Source organism: Ursus americanus, chromosome 29 (assembly GCF_024610735.1).
Source record: "Ursus americanus isolate L20-20 chromosome 29, mUrsAme1.1.p, whole genome shotgun sequence".
Lineage (NCBI taxonomy): Eukaryota > Metazoa > Chordata > Mammalia > Carnivora > Ursidae > Ursus > Ursus americanus.
The window spans coordinates 4,245,922-4,267,435 of NC_142155.1; the positions used below are offsets into that span (position 1 = coordinate 4,245,922).

The following is a 21,514-nucleotide window of genomic DNA, read 5'->3' on the forward strand; positions in this document are numbered from 1 at the left end:
ACTAGCTGAATGACTTCCTACACATTGAGTAAACAAGAAAAAATATACATCAAGATGGGTAGGAAAGACTGAGGCTCACTCTTGCCATAAACCTCACCCCCAGCACAGCAACATGTAATTGGGGAGAAACTTACAATGCCCAGCTTCTCCCTGAGGAGTAGAGGGTACATCTAGCACCCCATCTTTTAAGATTTCCACCTGAGGGACAGGTCCCCAAAACACCTAGCTCTGAAAGCCAATGAGGCTTGTGTCCACGAGACCCACAAACAAAGAAACAGTTCTTAGTAGGCTTTGGAGGACTTAACATGACTGTCCCCTAGGACTCAGCACAGAGGAAGCAGGAAGAAACAAGCCAGCTCCTAGTCTTTCCTAAAAGAGGTTTATTTGCATACTTTTAAAGCTATATGGCCTAAAGGTCTGGCTTCTAATCAGCCTACGTAGAGGTACTGACTGAGATCCTCCCCTTTGGGACACTGACAGGTCTTAGAACACTCTCAACTACTGAGAGCCACTAAGAACAAGGAAGGAAGCTTGGAAATCACAAAGGCTGAAGAAACAACCAAGAGCTAGGGTCAGACTGAATGATAAAGTTCATCTCCTACACAAGACCACCCCATCAAGTCCGAGAGGGGTGGCTGTTTTATCTAATGCACAGAAACCAACACAGGGAGTCAAGGAAAATAAAGAAAGAGAGGAATATGTTCCAAACAAAAGAACAACACAAAACCCCAGAACAGGCCTTAATGAAATGAAGATAAGCAATTTACCCTATGAAGTGTTCAAAGTAATGGTCATGAAGATATGCACCGAGATCAGGAGAACAATGCATGCACAAAGCAAGAATTTCAACAGGGGCAGAAAATATAAAAAAATACCAAATAAGAATACACAGAGCCAAGGAATATAATAACTGCACTAAAAATTTCAATAGAAGGATTCAACAGCAGACTAGATGAAGGAAAGAAAGGATCAGCAAACTTGAAGACAGAAGAGTGCAAGTCATTCATTTAAGGAGAAAAAAAAATGAAAAAGAAAATACAAGTTTGGAAACAGTAAGCAGCAAAGCCAAAGTCACAGAGCTCCAAGATTTGCACCAAGATTTCTTTGATACACAGCCCATGCTCTTTCCACTCTTTCATACTGCTTTTATAGACACACAGGCATTCCATGTTAGCTCTGGAAAAAGACCTTAGGGAATGTACAACCCAAATCCTCATTTTAATCATGAGGAACCTGAAGCTCGGAAGAGTTAAATGATCTATCCTTCTAAAGTGTGATCAAGAATGAAATAGAACAATCCAGTGTTCTCATCACTGAATATTCAGAAATCATTGGAATTAAGCAGATGGAAAATTAACTTGAAGCCAAAATCAAATGTGTTTAATTCAGGGTGGGGGGAGCAGAAAGTGAGATTAAGAATCCTGAAGAACACATGCAAAAAAAAAAAAAAAATACAAGTTCATTATGACAGATCGTGTTGGCAATGGTGAGGTGTGGTGTTGCAAGAAACAGATACTTTGGTATCACAGAGAAGGATCTGAAGACTTCCAGGAAACAGAAAAGCTGTAACTGAGGAGCACAGCCTCTGAATGACCCAGGGATGGGTCTTGCCAGGAAGGCTCTGTGATGAATTTCACTTGTATATCCTTACACCAGACAAGGCCAAATGAAAATTTGCTTCTAAAATTTAAAAGATCAGCATTTATAAAGTAATGTTTGAATACATTCATGGTCCAAAACCCCGTACTTGTTTCACAACCATATCATTACACATATCCTGTGAAAAAAAGCAGGTTAAGTAATGTACACAATAAAACACACAGATACATGCATGCACATACACGCATACATACATGAAGACACAGGAAAAATAACTGAGAAGCAATACATCATGTCAATAGTGGTTATTTCTGGAAGGCAGGATCATAACCGATTTTTTTCATTTGTCTCATTGCTCTTCTATATTTTTTAAACTTCCACATTAAATACATACTATATTTATAGTAGAAAAGTAAATAAAAACATATTTAGAAACCCATTTGATGATGATATGGTCCCATAGTTACAACACAAATAGACAAACAGAACTTGGGACTAGAAGTGCCTGCGTGGCTCAGTCTGCCTTCAGCCCAGGTCATGATCCGAGAGTCCCAGGATCAAGCCCGGAATTGGGCTCCCTGCTCAGCGGAGAGTCTGTTTCTCCCTCTGCCCCTCACCTCAGTTGTGCTCTCTCTCTCTCCCGCGCTCTCTCTCTCTCTCTCTCAAATAAATAAAATCTTTAAAAATAGAAAGAGCTTGGGATTTAAAAACATATTTTCACATTAAATATCAATCTCATTCTTATAATGAACCAATATATAAGATGTTCCGATAAAACCACTCAACAATCAATCATATTTTATTCGTTCACTACCAGTTTTGATGGTATAAGGGGCGTAAAGCTATGTCAGCTATGGTAAAAAATTCTTTCTTTAAAAATTAGATTATTATTATTTTGTTTAATTTTTCAAGAGTGTGAGCTAAATGACAACACTATATTATATTTGAACATGCATATGCCACACCAAAATTTAATAAGTCACCTACTCTCACTTAAAATAAAAGCTGGTTTAAGTTATTCATATAATTATTAAGCAACCAAGTATCGGTAGTTGTTTATTTTAGAAAAATGTATTTGAACTTAAAATCTCTACCTAATGCAGGGGAGAAAGTGATCGTGGCATATCCTAAAAAGAATTTTGTCTCAAAATATTGAAAGCAATCTTTTCATATAAAGTTTTGAATGCTTATTTAAAAAGTATTTACTACTGGGAAAGTAACTAGGCAAATGTCACAGCAAATATCACTTAAATACAAAAAATTCACATTCAATTCATAGATTCACAGATTCGGAAATATTTTCAACAAAATGGCATAAAATATAAGGAAAAGACACTAATTTAAACTTTTTAAAACTCTTTAAATATTGATGCAAGGAAAAATATGCTATCATAGACATTTATCATTTTGGATTGCCCAGATATCCTCATATTTGAGAGAATCCCAAAGTGACGAAAGAAGCCAAAGGTTTAAGATAGTCCCTTTCTCAGCCTCAACTAGACAAGTCAGGCACTCAAACTTGGGACTTCACTCTGCTGCAAGTGACTCATAGCTTTGACACAGTCTGCCTTATTTGTAGTGCCTGGTGCTCAACTGAAAGTCCTATGCCCTAATGGTGAGCTTTCCTTGGAAGCTGGATCCAGAGGTGGCAGTAAGTAGCCATTGGTGATGACACCAGTATTGGGATCATAGCTCTATGTTTGTCTAAGAGGTGACATTTGAGCTGAGATATGAATAATAGAAAAAACAAGGGAAGTTCTAAGGTAATAACATTTCAGGAAAGGGGGATAAAATATATGAAGACCCCGAGGCAGGAATGAGCCTGGCAAGTTCAAGGATCTCAAAGAAACCCAGCGTCCCTGGAACATAGTGAACAAGGAAAATAGTTTTAGATAAAGTCAGAAAAAGAAAATGTAAACCACCACTGTTCAACAGAAATATAATGTGAGCCAAAAAAATTCACCCACATTTATCATTTTAAATGTCCCAGTCATTGCATTTTTAAAAAGTAAAAAGAAGCAGGTAAAATTAATATCAGTACTATATTTCCACTATAATTCCAAAACATTATCCTTTTAGTCTATAGCCACTATTTGAAAATTATCAGTAACATTTTTACATTCTTATTTCCTCACTAAGATTTTAAAGCTCCTGTAGACTTTATATATATATAATACATCTCCTTTTTGACTAGCATTAATCCAAGTGTTTACATGTGGCTAGAAGCTACCATATTGGATCAGATTGGCCTTCTAAGTCATTGTAAGGTTTGAAATTTAATATAAATAGAATGAGAACCCACTGGGTGGTTTTCAGTGAAAGGATAACATAACGTGAATTGTCTGCTGATAATTGATAGATTTTTTTCTAACAAACATTTTTTAAAAATATGCTAGAAAATATTTTGGTATGATATATGAACTTAACATTTTTGCTGCCAAAATATAATCATTGATACTGTACTAGTTATTGGGAATAACAAAATATATAGAGAAACCAACCAATTCTCACCACTCCACCATCATCCTCCTGGGTCCAATTTGCCATCACCTCTTGTCTGGATCAGAAATGTTCCTTCCTCTTCCTCTTGCTCCTCAGCCATCTATCCTCAACTCAGCAACCAGAATGATCTTATTAAAACCTAAACCACATCAGAAAACTCTCAGTGGCTCCCTGTCTCTCTCTCTACGTGTCCCAGTGAGGCCCTACCTGCCATGGCTCCTGTTAACATCTGCGACTTCATCTGATGCTAGCTGCTGCCTCAGTCACTCTTCCTCAACCTCTCCAGCCTTCTTGATGTTCTGAGAACACAGCAGGCACCTTCCTGCCCCAGCACTTCGCCCTTATACTTTTCTCTTTCCCTAGAAATATGACTCGCCCTCACCTCCTTCTGTTCTTCACTCAAATGTCACATTTTTAGTGACACTCACCAATCACTTTGTTTAAAAGTGCACTCACACCACCCTCTCCATATCATCCCCCTGCTTTGACTTTCCCAATAGCACTTATTATCATATGGCACCTTTTATTTTTTTTGCTTACTTTTGTTTGTAGGCTCTTTCATAAGAAGGTAAGCTCACTGAGGCAAGGAAGGTGTGTAGGTCCTTTTTATCTCTGTATCCTCAGTGCTGACAAAATTGCCTGGCACATAGACACACTCAATCAACATTTAATAAATTATGATTTGGTCAATGTCTATCATCCCCACTATATTCCAAGCCACTATGAGGGAAGGACCATGTCCTCTTTTTGCTTGTGATTATATCTCCAGGTACGAGCATCCAATAAATATGCATTCATTTTGTAGAAATTCAATAAAAATGTATTAAATAGGTACGCTCATTCCCCTATATCAGACAACACTACAAAGAAAAGAAAAATTCTTTCATGATAGTTGGGCGAATGACAATATAAGAATAACAGTATGTAGGGGCGCCTGGGTGGCACAGCGGTTAAGCGTCTGCCTTCGGCTCAGGGCGTGATCCCGGCGTTCTGGGATCGAGCCCCACATCAGGCTCCTCCGCTATGAGCCTGCTTCTTCCTCTCCCACTCCCCCTGCTTGTGTTCCCTCTCGCTGGCTGTCTCTATCTCTGTGGAATAAATAAATAAAATCTTTAAAAAAAAAAAAAAAAAAAAAAAAAAAGAATAACAGTATGTAAAGAGGAACTTAAATAGGCTTTAAGTTACCACACCTCAAAGGTGGGGGTGGTCTGTTTATATGGGCTATTTGTTACTTTGGTTGGAAAAGAAGAGGGGTCTGAAAAATATTAACCTGAGTTTCCTTCTTTTCTTTGTTTTTATTTTTTTTAATTTTTATTTTTCTCTAATTATGAAAGCCTTATTTCAAGTATATGAACATGAACCTAGGAACATAGATCCCTACGATTCACCTCTAATGAAAAGAATTTAAGAAAGAGATGTGAACACCTCCAGTGAAAATGCTCAAATAGCTATCAGCCATTCCTATCTAGGTAGGTAAATCTATTTTTCTTGTAAAACTGACTATATAGTTTCTTTTTATTTTCACCTAAATCTGTTATGGCTCAATTGTCAATTTGTTAAAATGCAGTTAAAGCTATTTTATAAAGGGGATTCAAATTTGTATATGATTTATGGCATTTTGTCACATAATGAATTTTTCGGGAGAACTGAAAACAATCAAAGATTTAATAATGTACCCTACTTCTCCGCCAATGTCAATAGGACACGCATGTTGGGTAATTTTTTCCAAGTATGAGGAGGAATTTGCACTTTTCCATTCACACTGTCCTTTTCAGCTAATGGTACACATTAGCAAGGAGGTGGGCTGAGGTTAACAGTGCAAGGATGACTAAATAAACTGGCCCACACAAGAACCGAATCCATAAACGTGACTTCATTCATATGGTGCTTTAATCAACTGAATTAAGCAATCACAGCTAATTAAAGACCCAAACCTCTCTACCACTCACACACCTCTAACCTACAAATCAATCCATTCATTGTCTCTCTGCACCATTGAAACCCTTTTCATTTAGGGAGGGCTTAATTAACAGTCAATATCAAAAAGAGCCATAAAAAAATTGCATCATATAGTTTTTCCTTACTGTTCTATTCCACAGAACTAGAGTATGCTAAGGAAATTATTGCCTTCCCAAATTGACAATTTCATGAATGACAGCAACATCAGAATTAACACAACTCACAACGCGATCTGATTGGCTTAAAGAAGCAGCACAGTATAATAGTTAGAAAGGCAATGTAAGTTGCAGATCCTTTAGTATTCAACTCCTGGCTCTGCCTCTTCCTGCTGTGTGACCCTTAGGCAACTAAGTTTCTCTTGGCCATAATTTCCTTATCTAACAAAATGGTGTAATGACATTACTATGAGAATTAAATGGCCTGGCATATAGTAACCATTCAATGCATTTTATTATTATAGATACATTATTCTGGCAGCTATTTTAAGCACAGATTAAATAAATCCAAAATGGAGGAAGGAGAACTGTCAAGGGGTGTGTTGCAATAATTCTGGTCTCAAAAACAAATTTATGAGACATTGAGGAGACAGAATTGATAATTTTCTGGAACGTGGTGGGAAACTGTGGAGTGGTGAGGTAGTGAAATGCAGGGAAGGGGTGACTAAGAAAGGAAAGTCTAAAGTGGCTTTCACCAAGAGGATATTCCACAGACTTCTGGAAGAGTGAGAGGTGATAAAGCCAGCAAAATTACATGAAGGTTACATGAAGTATCGTCTTTATGCTAAAATCCAGTTTTCCCAGTCTCTAGGCTCTGAATTCTCGGGAACTACAGATACGTAAATCTATATGAACTCCAAACTATGGCCGTAAATAAAATAAATACTACTTTCCCCTTATATTTTACCACTATTTTTCTCATTCATGTCAAAGATGTAATGATTAATAAATTACAATTTCTTACATAGACATTTCTAAAATGTAACTTGCAACTTTTTGTGGGTTTTTTTTCTTTTCATTTTTTAATTGTCAAATGTCATGTCATGTTTTGGTGAATGGGCCAGAATATCATTATTTCTTTTTATTTTCTTCAAGAATTGTCCTTATTCTTAAAAATAATGGTAATTATGCATACCTAGTTCTTGGTGACCACTTTCTAATTTCAGAAATCACTCTGATTACTTGAGATTCAATAAATATAATCATAATAGAGAGGAATTGAGGGGGAAGTCATGGAATATTCTTCTGTATCCAAACAATGTTCTATTTGTTTGGTAATTGTTTTTCTTTGCATCAATTATTTCAGTCTCTGTGACTATTCCCATAAATATCTGTACACAGCTGGACATAATTCTGCAGTGCTTATTTCCCTGTTAAAACCTCTATTCAACCCAAAGGACTTCCAACAAGTACTTGAGTGGAGATTCCTCCAGGTAATTGCAATAGAATCTGTATTCCCCTGTGAAAAGACTTGATGGGTTATAAGGAAAATAACATTAATCTAAAAACAGAGGGAAATGCTAAATAGAGAGATGAGTTGCAAACACTGCCTGCCTGCCATTTTGACACACCCAAGACATTAGTCATTGGATCTGCATTTTCAGTTAGGTTGTACGTAGCAAAGAAAAGTGACTGTTATCCAAGTCAGTAAGGATATGGGGAAATAATTGCTACCAGCTCATCTTTCACCACCAACCCATTTCACAGCCTATTTAATAGCTCTCCAGAATAGAAATTGAGTAAGAGCAAATATTCAACAATTATTTGAATAGGATGACAGTTTTTACTTATTTTATTTTACTTTGTTCCTGGAAACCAGAACAAGAGTATTTCTAGCCCAGTTAAGTCAATTAGAATGTGCATTTCCCTTCCCTACCTACCCCATTGCTGTCGCCGCCACCATCACCACCACCACCACCCTACACACACCCATACAACACACAAGCTTTTTTGTCTGAAAGTATTTTGGTGGAGTTTAATATTTGAAAGAGCTTTTTATCACATGGTATACATTGTCATCTCTACAGCTGTGCTTTGGAAAATCAAGGACAACAGTTATGGACTTTCGTTCTTGGTGAAAATAGCAGAGGTGAATTTGAGACCAGATCCAACTACTCCACCAGAGGTCTAAGAGGCTCCAAAGTCAGCAACAATTTTAGAGGACTGAGAATCAGAGGGCCAGGCCTAAATCCAGCTCAGCTACAGCTGGGACCTAACCTGAAGCCAGTCGCTTTGGTAATCTGGGCCTCTGATTACTGGCACAAGATGACGTCCTAACACTGGATGATGTCTGTAGTCTCTTGCAGCTGTTGAATTCACTGCTTCTTTGAGCTGTCCCTTCATTCAAGGTCCTGTACATTTGTATTTTCCCAGGCAAAAGACAGTCTGGCTCAGCATCATGCTGGTCCTAAGAAACTGCCTAGGCCTCACCTAAGGAACACAAGTTTAGATCCTTTCTGCAATTGTTTTACCCTGTGACGAAAACCTAATTCAAACACTTATTTTGCCAAAGAAGCATGTGTGGAAAAATACATGTGAAAATGTGAGTTGAATGAGACCAGGTATACAGGCCATATCAAAACTCCTAGCTGACTCAATCAAACCACGAAAATACCTGAAATATTTATTGAAAGGAAAATTGAAATGAATGAACTATTCAGTCAAAAAAGTTAGTTGGAAAGGTTAAAACAGAGCAATAATTACCAAAATATATTCTATAAAATGTTAAGTGTGTCCCTGTTTAAAAAAGAGAGAGAGGTGGTTATTGTGGCCAAATTGGTTTGGGACTAGATGGGTTAAATGAGTTAAGTAGCTTTTTTTTTTTTCCTACAGGACCTCTGAATATGGTATGAAGCTTTTCCCAAACTCACTGACCATGGTACCCTTCTTTCCCAAAACATCTCATAAGATCACTGTAAAAGGCAGACCCTTTAAAATACACCATGATAAATAAGGGGAAAAGTATACTGACAAAACATGTCAATCTGCTTTCTGGTATTCACTAATGAATTAACATATGATCTTTAAGAGACACATCCAAAGTTGATGTCTACTTGAAATTTTATTAAGCTAGGAATAAAAATTATTTGTTTCAAACTGACATTGTCGAATGTCTAGATGATTCTCAAAATCCCGCTATTATATTCCAATACAAATATGCTATGTGTACCTTTAGAAAGTGGACTTTGATATTTACGGACTGAGGAGCCGAATAGAAATAGGAGAAAAATGATTTTTAAAGTGATCTATGTTTGTCTTCCATGGAATTTTTTCCATCTTTTTAAAAAGAAGTTCCTTGGCCAATTCTGGCATCTCTCGGGAAATTACAAGCCAGGGTAAACCAGGAGCCTGCTATAACACTTCATTCTTATGCATCATTTAAAAGGCATGTACGCTTCGTGTGATTCCAATAACACTAGGCATACTGAGAACGGGGGTTATGTTAGGACCCCATAAATAATGCTTCATCTCGTCACTTAGGTTTGAGAAACAAAGAAACCTTGTGGAAGAGAGAAGTCACATTTTAGAATAAGGTGTCCTACTTTGTGAATAAGTTGAAGACTTCAAGCCTACAACCACAGAGATGAATAAGAGCCGATAAAACTACACCCTTACTTTAAAAAGTGGAGATTGATTTTTTTTGCAGAAAGGATGGTTGAGACTAGGAGTATGAGAGTATGATACATAAGAGTATAAAGTACTGCTATAAACATGAGAGTCCTCGCTCAGTACTAAACCAAAGGAAAAGTCTGACAGTTAGTGTGATGAAGAGATGCTATTCAGGCATTCCGGGATAGTAAGTATATCAGTTACCCATCAGGCTCCGAGGGAGGCCTCCTAGGGAGTACTACATAGGACACTGAAACCCCTTGGGCAAAATGCACAGAGAACAGGAATGAGGCACACATGTGTGGTCCAGGGATGACGTGCCAGAATCAAAGGGAAGATTCAACTATGAGGACAACACAACGTCAGTCACTCATTCGCCTGGCCTCAGAACTTATAGACTCACAGCTAAGTGCCAGAACGTGGACGCATCCACTAACGAGCATGTAAAGACAAGAGTACCTGGGACAGCTATGGAGTACTCAAGACAGCTGCAGAATTGGGGCTAGTCTTATCCCCAACAGTAGGAGATATTGATGGCTGATGCCATGAGAGATTCATCAACACCCTCAGCAACAGGCATTGGCAGCCTGGGCACCAAACACCGTTACTTCTAGAATCATCTCCATAGCGTGGCACTGGCAGCAAAGCTGTTATTTTTCATACCAGAAGGCAGTAGACAGACTGTATAGAGTCAGGGTAAAAGAGAAAGAAAATAGAACATAGGATGCCACTTGGTAGTTGAAAGAATAAATCTGCTGACTAGAGATGATATACAGAATGCTGTAACTATTTAGTAGACATGTAAGGGTGGTCTAGAGTTCTCACACAGTAAAATAGGAGCTGGGTCAGAGAAATACCAATTTGCAACAATCAAAACATTCTATTTTTATCCCCATGCTGGTGAGGCCTGAGAATTAAGAATTAATTAAGAAAGAATTGCATAATATTGAAACTGCTTGTATTGGAAGAGTCCTGGCTGGCCGTCTCTGTAAACAACGGAAAATCTCATTTAATTGAATTGGCTAAAGTTTGGTCCATTGTGAGAGGCTGTGAATTCGATAACCTATTAAGGTCATCTCCCTAATCACCACAAATGTCCTAATGAATACTGCATTTTTTTCACCTTACTCCCAAACATCAGAGCACTTTGGCTCAGTCCTAGTCAAGTTTTGTCATTTCCAAACTATATATTCTAGAGTATAATAAACATGCATCTTGATCGTAGCCATAACGATCATCCACTTGAGTATTTTTAATAACAACAAATAATTTTTATAAAGGTAGCTCATATTTTTATAGCATGCTGGGTATTTCACAGTTTCTCCATGTCATGACGTTATCCTACAAGAAGAGGTAAGACATTTGGCAGATAAGGAAACAAATTTGTTGAATTAGCCAAGGACAAGCAATTACTGAATGATAAAACTGGGTTGAGAACTGACATCTCTGGGCTGCTAGTCCAAGCCAACTCACTGAACCATACCAGACCTCCTCCTCTCCGGCACCTTTTCCCAAACTTTGAGTCAATTCAACAAGCTCAAATGTCTTCCATACCCACTGTACCAAAAAATCTAAAACAATGAGCTTCATTAAGCTGTATTCCCAAGAAGCATTAGGTAGTGAAATCTGGGGGTTCAAGTTCTTTTAAAGGAAAAGATGCTATTTTTCTTTGAGTTTTCAAACTTTGTTTTATTAGTGTCTAATGAAATGAATGCCAACACTGGTTTATTTGTTTCTCTCCTAGATGTTCTTACAAAACACTCAGTGGTGTGTTCTTCTCAAGCTGTAATGCTGTTCTTTCCATGAGTTGCACAACCCAACTACCCAGCCAGAAGACAGACAAGGTATCCCCCATAGAGGTCCAGTTACCCTGCCAGTTTATGCCTTCAGCACAAGGCATGACCACATTGTAATAAAAACTAATTCACTACAGGATAGAAATAGACAACAAGAGAAAAAAAGACTTTCACAATAGTTAGAATGTTTGTTCCTCCCCTGAGGAGACAAGTATTAAGGTTATTTCTGTGGTTGATCAGTCATACAGGCCCACACAGGCATACACACATACACATACCAATCTACTCCTCATAAAAATAATCTCATTAGCCTCAGTCAGGGGAATCTCTATAAGAATTTTTTTTCCCTAAGGCTTATGGAAGACACTGTAGCACAGCAAAGAGATTCAAACAACTGCATGTGGTGTTTTGAAATTCATCCCAGTTGTAGGCTGTGAACTGCAGGCTGAAGAGACTGCCAAAGTCCAAGAGCTTCAACACTTGCTTAGTGTCAGGATCCACTTCAATGATTGCCTGATCCAGGCTGAGACCTCAGGGACAGAATTATCTCTTCTTTCTCTCTCCTCCTGCAGCTTGATGCAGATACCGCTCACCAGACCTCTCTGATTGCACCCCTCGGACGTGTGACGTAGCCTGCTGTCTTGCTGCAGAGCTTCCTGCTGGGAATCATGGCGATCTCCCCACACATGGGCTTGCTGGTGTGGAAGTCATTGCTCAGACGAGGGTAGTGATGACCCGTGCCACCTGCTTCATGGTTTTGGTATGAACATAACCCATGTTGGTGCGACCCTGGTAAAAGAGCTCCATAGGACTTGTTTTTGGAGATCAGCTCAAGTAACTCAGTTGGATATAATTCTACCTAAAGTCAAGAATCACAGGAATGATAAAGATGTCCACCATGCCATGATATCTGGAAATTCCCAAAGTCTGTGTTACGTTTAAATGGTGTAAGAGTTTATACATCCCCAACACAATAGCAACTACACGAATGATATTATTTATAATTACATTCTCTTAAAAATGAAATGCCTTATAATGCTTCTTTTCCCTTTTGATATCCTTCAGCAGATGAATAAAATGATTCATATTAAATTTGTATTAGCTTCACATTATCACGGATTTTTCTTCTTTTTTGCTTCTTCATCCTTGTGGCTGTACTTTAATATAACTTCATTAAAGGGGCACCTGGGCGCCTCAGTTGGTTCAGCATCAGACTCTTGATTTCCACTCAGGTCATGATCTCAGGGTTGTGGGATCCAGCCACACTTCACACTTCAGGCTACCCGCTTAGCAGGGAGCCTGCGTCTCTACTTCTCCCTCTCCCCTTCCCCTTCCCCCCAGCTCATGCATATTCTCTCTATAAAATAAATAAAATAAATATTTTAAATATATATATGTGTATATACATATAATATATTATGTAAATACACACACACACACACACGCACATATATTTATATCTTCATTAAATTCAAGGGACAGTTTGGGTAATAAGATTTTACACATCCAAGAGTCCTCATATTGAACTCATCCAAAGAATGTAATTAATGACATTCTTTTTTTTTTTTTTTAAGATTTTATTTATTTATTCGACAGAGATAGAGACAGCCAGCGAGAGAGGGAACACAAGCAGGGGGAGTGGGAGAGGAAGAAGCAGGCTCCTAGCAGAGGAGCCTGATGTGGGGCTTGATCCCATAACGCCGGGATCACGCCCTGAGCCGAAGGCAAACGCTTAACCGCTGTGCCACCCAGGCACCCCAATTAATGACATTCTTAAAGCTTTGCAGGGGACACTGTAAAGCACATACAAGTCTTTGGCCATCTTCATGATTATACTTAACAGAATTATCTAAACCAAAGTATCCAGGATAATGAGAAACTTTTTTGATCTATAACATTTTAAAGGACATTTTATATGGGAATGTAGAAATATATCATATATAGTATATATGCACTATTCACACACACACACATACACACACCAAAGAATATAAATTATTCTTTTAAAGGAACTTTCTCTTTGTTGTTTCCTGATCATATAAAAATAGTTTTACTGTGAATGTAATAAAACTGCCATTGGAGTCTATGTGAAAAATTCTCAAAATATTTTAGATAATACAGAACACAGCAGAAATTCATTAATATCATTTATCCTAATTTTTTTATTCATTCAAAATCTCTTTGCCCTAATTCTTGAGCCACCTAAAGTTTTGAAGGCCTAAAATTTAAGTCCTGGTTTTTCACCCAGTAGCTCTTGAGGTTTTCATGGAACTCAAGATTGAAGAAAGAAATTGTGCAGGTAGAATTTCTCTTAGAACTGACTTCACAGACATGTGGTGATTATACAGCAAAATTTCTGCCTAGGGATTAGGGGGAATATATATTAAAAATACAGCCTAGCTCTAGACAGCAACCATAGTAGAAGGTCCGCAAGCAGAAACAGGATCACTTCAATATCTCTTTTGCTCCCTCTGCTGGTTGGTTCATAATATAAAGAATGGGTGCTTTGATCTCTTTCCAGAAATGCTGATGCATTTTCATTGTACCAGACTTTCAAATTTGGGCGTCAGGAATTGTCTATTTGGTTTGTTATGACTGAGTTGCTGAGTTTTTGCTTGTTTGATTATAAATGAGTGGGAAATATTCGGTGGAAAGAGATACCATGGAACTGGCAGTTCTATCAGATTAAAAGACCCGAGGTTATTGAGCATGACACAAAAGGGAATACAGGACATCCTCGCATTAAAATAAAATGACCTCAAAGAGGGTAAAAACACATATATAAAATTACTTAAAAATAAGGTAGACTACAACTAAACACTAAACTACATGTTGTAGACTTCAGAGAGTGGGGGAAATTCCAGGAACAAGGGACAGGAGTTGCCTTAAAACTCAAAAATGAGTGATAAAGAACACAAGCTAGAAAGTGACAGGAGTGGTTGTTGAGAGAGCAAGATAAACTATCACCAATAATGCAGTCTTTGACTTCTCCATCCAAGCACAACCTTCTTCCTATCCATACTATTGTAAACAATAGCAATAGCAACAGGGGCGCCTGGGTGGCGCAGTCGTTAAGCGTCTGCCTTCACACTCAGGGCGTGATCCCAGCGTTCTGGGATCGAGCCCCACATCAGGCTCCTCTGCTGGGAGCCTGCTTCTTCCTCTCCCACTCCCTCTGCTTGTGTTCCCTCTCTCACTGGCTGTCTCTCTCTGTCAAATAAATAAATAAAATCTTAAAAAAAAATAGCAATAGCAACAACAGCATTCTCATACTTGGCATAAGAAAATATCTATATTCCAAATTAAAACATGGGCATCCTCTCCTCAAAAGTGAATACCCACAATCACTCAGTCACCATAGCTGTCTCTGAGGGACAGTTAGTCCTTCTCTACCTAGTTCAGTCACAAGCCAGTTTTGATATGCTGCTACCTATGGATCAAACAATAAAGTTAATCGTCAATAATACACTGTATTAAAAATACTAGAGAAAGACTAGGAAGAAGATATACTTGAGACTATTGGTCCTTCTTCACCAAGACAAATCTTTCCTTCCACTTAAGGAACTCTGAGTCTATGATCTGATTCAAGATAGGCAAGTATGAGGGATCATAAATTTCCAATGTGGTGGGCTACCCATGCCACTGCCAAACCTAGAGGGTTTTTAAGTAGGACCTTAATGAGATATCAACAATTTCAGTTCTGGAATCCCCGGGATCAATTAGCCACTTCCAAAGTCTTCTGTACGTTAAACTTTATCATCACTCTCACCCTGCTGATTATCATGGGAACCACCTCACCTTGCTTTCAATTGAGTGCTGCTATTTGGCCTCAGTGAACATGGAATGCCAATGTGTGTGGCGATATCATCCCAGCCTAGAGATGATAGCCACTGCAGTCTTTTCCAAGAATATTGCACTCCCCTCACTAGTGAATTTCTTAATGTCTAGTGAAGAATGTGTTTCCTATATCCTCTTGAGGAACAAAGCTGGGAGATACCAAATCTCCTTAAATTCTTTGGATTTCTCATTCTATGAGATACCATCTCTGGCTTTTTAACTTCATTTGGCACATTCCATTGATGAGTCCAGGTTTGAGGCAATCAGGCAAATAATCAGAACAATTTCTAGGTGCTTAAGCTAGGATGTTGAATCTATTTACTTCTACATTTATTGATGCATCTATTCATTCATTCAACAAATATTTATCCAGTTTTCACTAGGTATCTGACAATATTTTAAGTACTGGAAATACAGCGTGAGTAGAGCAAACAAAACTCTCTGGCTTCCTGGAGTCTACATTTGATGGAATCTACAATAAACAAATATGTTAAGATATATAGTACATTGGAAGATGACTAGTTTAGAATGGCAGAAAGAAACAGAGCAGGTTAAAGGAAATTAGGGGCACTGTAGTGTGTAATTTTAAGTGGGAGGGATCAGATTAAGCAACTCTGAGAAAATGACATTGAGCAAAGTGAAGAAGTGAAGTAAATATCCAAGGGAAGAGTATGCCAGGCAAAGGGCACACCAAATGCAAACTTCAGGCTTGTGTAAGATCAGTGAGGAGGCCATGGTGCTAGAACAGAGTGAGCAACTGGGAGAATGACTGTTGGCATTATATTTTAGATAAACTCATAGTTTGGGAAATAAAAGAGAATATGAGTCCCATTTCCCTTTCTTTCAAAACTCAGTTTCAGATTTGTTAGTAAAGTGTGCTAAAACTTATCATTTTATAGTAGTAAATACTTCATGGCAACCAGCTTACCACTAGTTTTCTAAAATATATGGGTTAAATTAATAAGAGTAATTCAAAGCTGTTCTTTTCATCATAGTCAAATCTTAACAAGTTTATCAATTGTCTATTATGATTCTCCCTAATCACCACAAGCTATGAGAGAATTATCACCATGAGCTGAGTATGTATTACTAAATAGGAATATAATGCTAAGACTTAAGTGCCATGATCAAAGGTAATTAAAGTTTCTTTTCAAATAAAGCAGTATTTTCAAAGAGCTTGTTAAAAAGCCTGGCAACATCTTCTAACTTGTCAATAAACATATATTTTTTTAGTTTGGCTTTTCTGTTTTTAATTGGCATGCTTTAAGAGAAACATCCAAGTCATAGTTTTTGAATGGGGAAATTAATTATTGATTGGCCTCAAGGCAAATAACTTAATTAAAGCTATATGCTGAGTACCTGGTTAGTTTAATAAATTGAATATAGAAACTCATTTCTTGTTTAAAAAATTTGTGGTTCATCTCAGTTATTAAAATAGATTATATTTTGTGGAAACAATAATTTATACTATGGAATAAGCATTCATTAATAGTCAATAATATCAATAGCTTCATTTTTATGCAACAAAGCCTCATTGAATAAGTCAGAGCTGCAACCTTATGTTAATGGATGATGTGACAGAGAAATGACTTTTTCAATAAAGGTTTTCCAAAGGTAATCTGCTGATCTAGAACTCATCATTTATATCGAGAGATTAAGTAAATCAAGATGGAAATGACAGAACTTCTTAAATCCCATTTCAGTGGGAAGGTTAATTTTCACTTTATTAGTTGAATCTAGTGTATGTTTGCTATGTACCTGTCCCTAGCATTGTATTAAATTATTTACAAACATAACCTGGTATCAATATCCTAAGAATACTATCAGGCAGGCATTATTATCCCCATTTTACAGATAAGGAAAATAAGGGCCCAAGTTAGGTGGACCTTCCTGAAATCATACATATAGAACTCTCTGATCCTACTTTACCACACCCCAAGCTGATCCTGTCACTCTCTCTGCCTCCTGGCACCAGAAGCATTTCCTTCAATGCCTTTATCATTTTCCCCTACCACCTTCCTACAAAGTTTCCTACATTTTTTTTTTCAGGTTACTATCAAGAAATCCACTCACAACAGGAAACTATTCTGTTATGTTGTAAGCATTAAACTGGCCTACACTCTATTAAGGAATATAACAAACAAATGAGCAACTGCACATTCTAAGGATTTAAACTGTGAAATTTTCTTCATAGTCATGTTTGTTTTTAACAGAGCATAAAACATACAGCAATTCATATAGATATGTGGGAAGCAAATTTTTTTGCTTCAAATACTGAAGAAAACTCTTATGTATATAGTATATATGTTCATGTACAAAATATCATGAAACATAATATTAATGTTTTGGGTACAATAAATACCTAGGAGATTCTGATGCAATTTTCTCATGGTTTTCTTTTTTTTTTTTTTCCCCAAGATTTTACTTTTTTATTTGAGAGAGAGAGATAGCAAGAGAGAGCACAAGCAGGGGGGAGAGGGAGAAGCAGGCTTCCTGCTGAGCACAGAGCCTGACATGGGGCTCCATCCCAGGGTCCTGGGATCATAACCTGAGCCCAAGGCAGACGCTTAACCAAATGAGCCACCCAGGTGCCCTGCAATTTTCTCATGCTTATTGTAATAATTATATTACAACTAGTGTTATTCTTGAAAAGAAGATCTCTTAGTCTTCAAGTATTATTATTCTTATTAGAAATATTATTAAAATTTAGACATGATTTAGATATGTTGTTTATGTAGGTTTTAGATAATTAAGTAACTTTCAAATAATATTTATATTGGTTAATATTTTTCAAGAGGTCTACCTTAATTAGCAAGCCCTTAATGTATAATATGGATACATTAATTAATTTCAAACTTCTCAAATCTTAAAACTGTAATTTCACACAGTCCTATAATTTTCTCACATGCCAAGGAAACCTGTTCCGGCAACCTCATTCATTCCAGGAAAATTTTATCACTAAAAAATACACTTCCATAAAAGACAATCCACACAAAAACAGTTCTATTCCTTTTACACATGGAAATCAGTTTCTCTCCAAAAACAAAACCAAATGGAAAACCACTTTTTAGGTAAAAAATAATACATTTTTTAAAATTTAGTCAAAAGTTCTAATCTTTACATTAAATGTTTTCCATTGTCTCTTTGTAAAATCTTTAACCAGATCTAAGGATAGGACTTGCCTCCTGGTTTAATTATCCTGTTTAGACTCTTCAAATTTCCCTCGAGTGAATATAAGAGGTACAAAATTAAGGGCAGAACCTTCTGAGCTTCTTCATAGAGGTTTATCAGTCTCCTTTGGCTCTGTCTGTAAAGGACTCAGGATAAAAATAGACTAAACTGATGAATAAGGAAAAGGCACCTGGGGGCTAGCAGCTGCACATGAGCCAGGATTAGGCAGGTGCCAAAAAGCAAGCTCACTACTGTGTTCACAACAATGTCTCTTATGTATCCAGCACTGCATGTGTTTTCTCATTTAAGCTTCCTAAGAAGTCTAAAAATTAGGCAGAGCAAGTATTTCTATCTCCCTTCCCCATGGGGAAACTGAGGCTTAAAGTGATTTGAGTGACCTGTCTGATGTTACCAGCAGTACCACAGCTTGACGCCAGGTCCCTAATTCCTGGTAGACTCCGTGCCAGTGCACTAGATGCCTTCTATGAGGGAATAAATAAATGGATAAACAGGTATATATCAAATAATCCTTTTCCTGTCTGGTAATAGTATCGTACTCCACAGAGGCCTGAGCCCAAGTGACAGTGATGGTTAAATTAGCACTAAGATCGCAAGACTACTAGAAGAAGGAGCCTATGAAAGGAGGAACAGTAAGGACTTATGTGAAATTTTGAAGGTTTGCTATTAAGTGCATACTCAAGATACAATTGTGATGTCTTCATGATGAATTGATAGTTTTATGACTATAAAACTTTCAGTTTCATCTATGATCTCTGCTTTCATCTATTTACTTTGAAATATATGTTGTTTGATAATAATACAGTCATGCTACTTTTCTATGATTTATGTTAACATGGTATATTTTTCCATCCCTTTATTTATTTAAGATGTGTCTCTTGTAAATCACATGTATTTGGATCTTATTTTGATATACTATCTCCATAATCTGACTTTCTCTGCCTTTTAATTGGATCACTTAGTCCATTTACATTTAATGTAATTACTAAGATAATTGGGTTTAAACCTACCACCTTTCTATTTCCTTCCTATTTGCCTTATCAGAGTTTTTTTCTTTAGCCTTTCCTGACATCCTTTGAGTGAAATGTTTCCAATATTTCTGTTTTGCATTACACTTCGTATTTTCTATTATCTATTTTTAGCTATGTCACTTTGCAGGAGTCTTTAGGTAATTTCTGTAGTAATTACAATATGCATCCTTAATTTCTCACAGGACACCTTGAATTAATATTATATCACTTCATAAATAGTGTAACAACGTTACAACGGTATGATTCCATTTACCTCATTCCATCCTTTGTGATATTATCCTCATACATTTTGCATCTAAATAAATTATAACCCTTACAGTTCTTTGTAATTACATTTGCTTTAGATAATCAATAGTCTTTTAAAGAAATATTTTAGATAGTCTTCTCTATTTACCATATATTTATTTTTCCAGTATACTTTATTCCTTATAGATATCTGACTTCTACCTGGGACATTTTTATTCCAGCATAAAGAACTTCCTTTAGTATTACAGTTGACCCTTGAATAACACAGGTTTGAACTGCATGGACCAACTTATATGCAGATTTTATACAGTACTACAAATGTACTTTTCTCTTCCTTGTGATCTTCTTAACAACATTTTCTTTTCTCTAGTTTACCTTATTGTAAGAATAGAGTATATAATACATATAACATACAAAAGATGGGTTAATTGACTGCTTATGTTATTGGTAAGGCTTCCAGTCACCAGAAGGCTATTAGTAGTTAAAGTTTTGGGGGAATCAAAAGTTTTACATGATATTTTTGACTATGCAAAAAGGTGCCCCTAACCACCATATTGTTCAAGGGTCAACTCTATGTACAGTATGAACTGCTGGTGGTAGGTTCTCTCAGCTTTCGTACGTCTGAAAAAAGTCTTAAATTAACCCTCATTTTTGAAGACTATTTCTGCTGGGCATAGAATTCTGTTATCGTAGGTTTTTTCTTTTTCACCACTTTAAAGATGTCCTTCCATTATTTTCTGGCTTCTGTTGTTTCTGATTACAAATTGTCTTTATTCTTATCTTGTTCATCTGAATATATCGTCTTTTCCTTCTGGTTACTTTATGATTTTTCCCTTTATCTTTGGTTTTCAGCAAGGTCACTATGATATGTCTCTGTGTGGATTCTTTGTATCTACCCTGCTTGTGGTTCACTGAGCTTTTTGAATCTGTGAAGTAGTAGTTTTAATCAATTTGAAAATTCTTGGCCATTATTTCTCAAACATGTGTCCCACTCTTTCCTCTCATTCTGGAACTCTAATTTCATGAATGACCATTTGATTTTATCTCAGAGGTCTGATACTCTCTTTCTGTTGTTTTTTAAATTCTTTTTTCTTTCTGTACCTCAGTTTGGATAATTTCTACTGACATATTTCCTAGCTCACTAATTCTTTGTTCTGTTCTGTCCAATCTGCTGTTAATCCCACTGAATATTTTTCATTTCAAATATCGTAGTTTTCAGTTCAAAACTTAGATTTGACTCTTTTTTTAAAGTTTCCTTTTCTCTGTTGACATCCTTCATCTTTTCATCCATTTTGGCCACATTTTTTCTAAATTTTAAACACATTTAAAATGTTATTTTAACGCCCTTTTCTACTAATTCTAACATCTCTGTGTGTTTCTGTTTTTTATTTTTATTATAAACCATATTTTCCTGCTTCTTTTCATGTTTCTTAGTTTTTATTTTTTCATCTGTCATTGTGTAAGAAACAATAGTCAAGACTGAAATAGGTGGTATTTTCCACAGAAACAGCTCCCCTTTTCTTTGGCAGACATCTAGAGAGGTTGATCTCTTTGACCTAATAAGGAGTTGAACTCCATTGGGGCTGATTTTCTACTTCAACTGGTTTTAGTTCATTCCTAGCTTTAAGTGTCTTAAGGATAGAATTAAGTGTATCCTTCCACAGGGATTTGCAATATAAGTACCTCATGAAATCACTTGTTTTCCAGCCTAGCTCCTAAGTTTCCATGCAGCTGTTTATTCAGCAAAAAT

General features: G+C 36.8%; 1 long non-coding RNA gene and 1 pseudogene across 1 annotated transcript in view; both read right to left on the reverse strand.

Moving 5' to 3' along the window:
* Positions 1 to 21,514, reverse strand: part of LOC123796727 (uncharacterized) — a 504,139-nt gene that overhangs the window by 426,946 nt on the left and 55,679 nt on the right. The gene's annotated exons all lie outside the window — the stretch shown is intronic.
* Positions 11,836 to 12,238, reverse strand: LOC123796717 (small ribosomal subunit protein eS17 pseudogene; annotated as a pseudogene).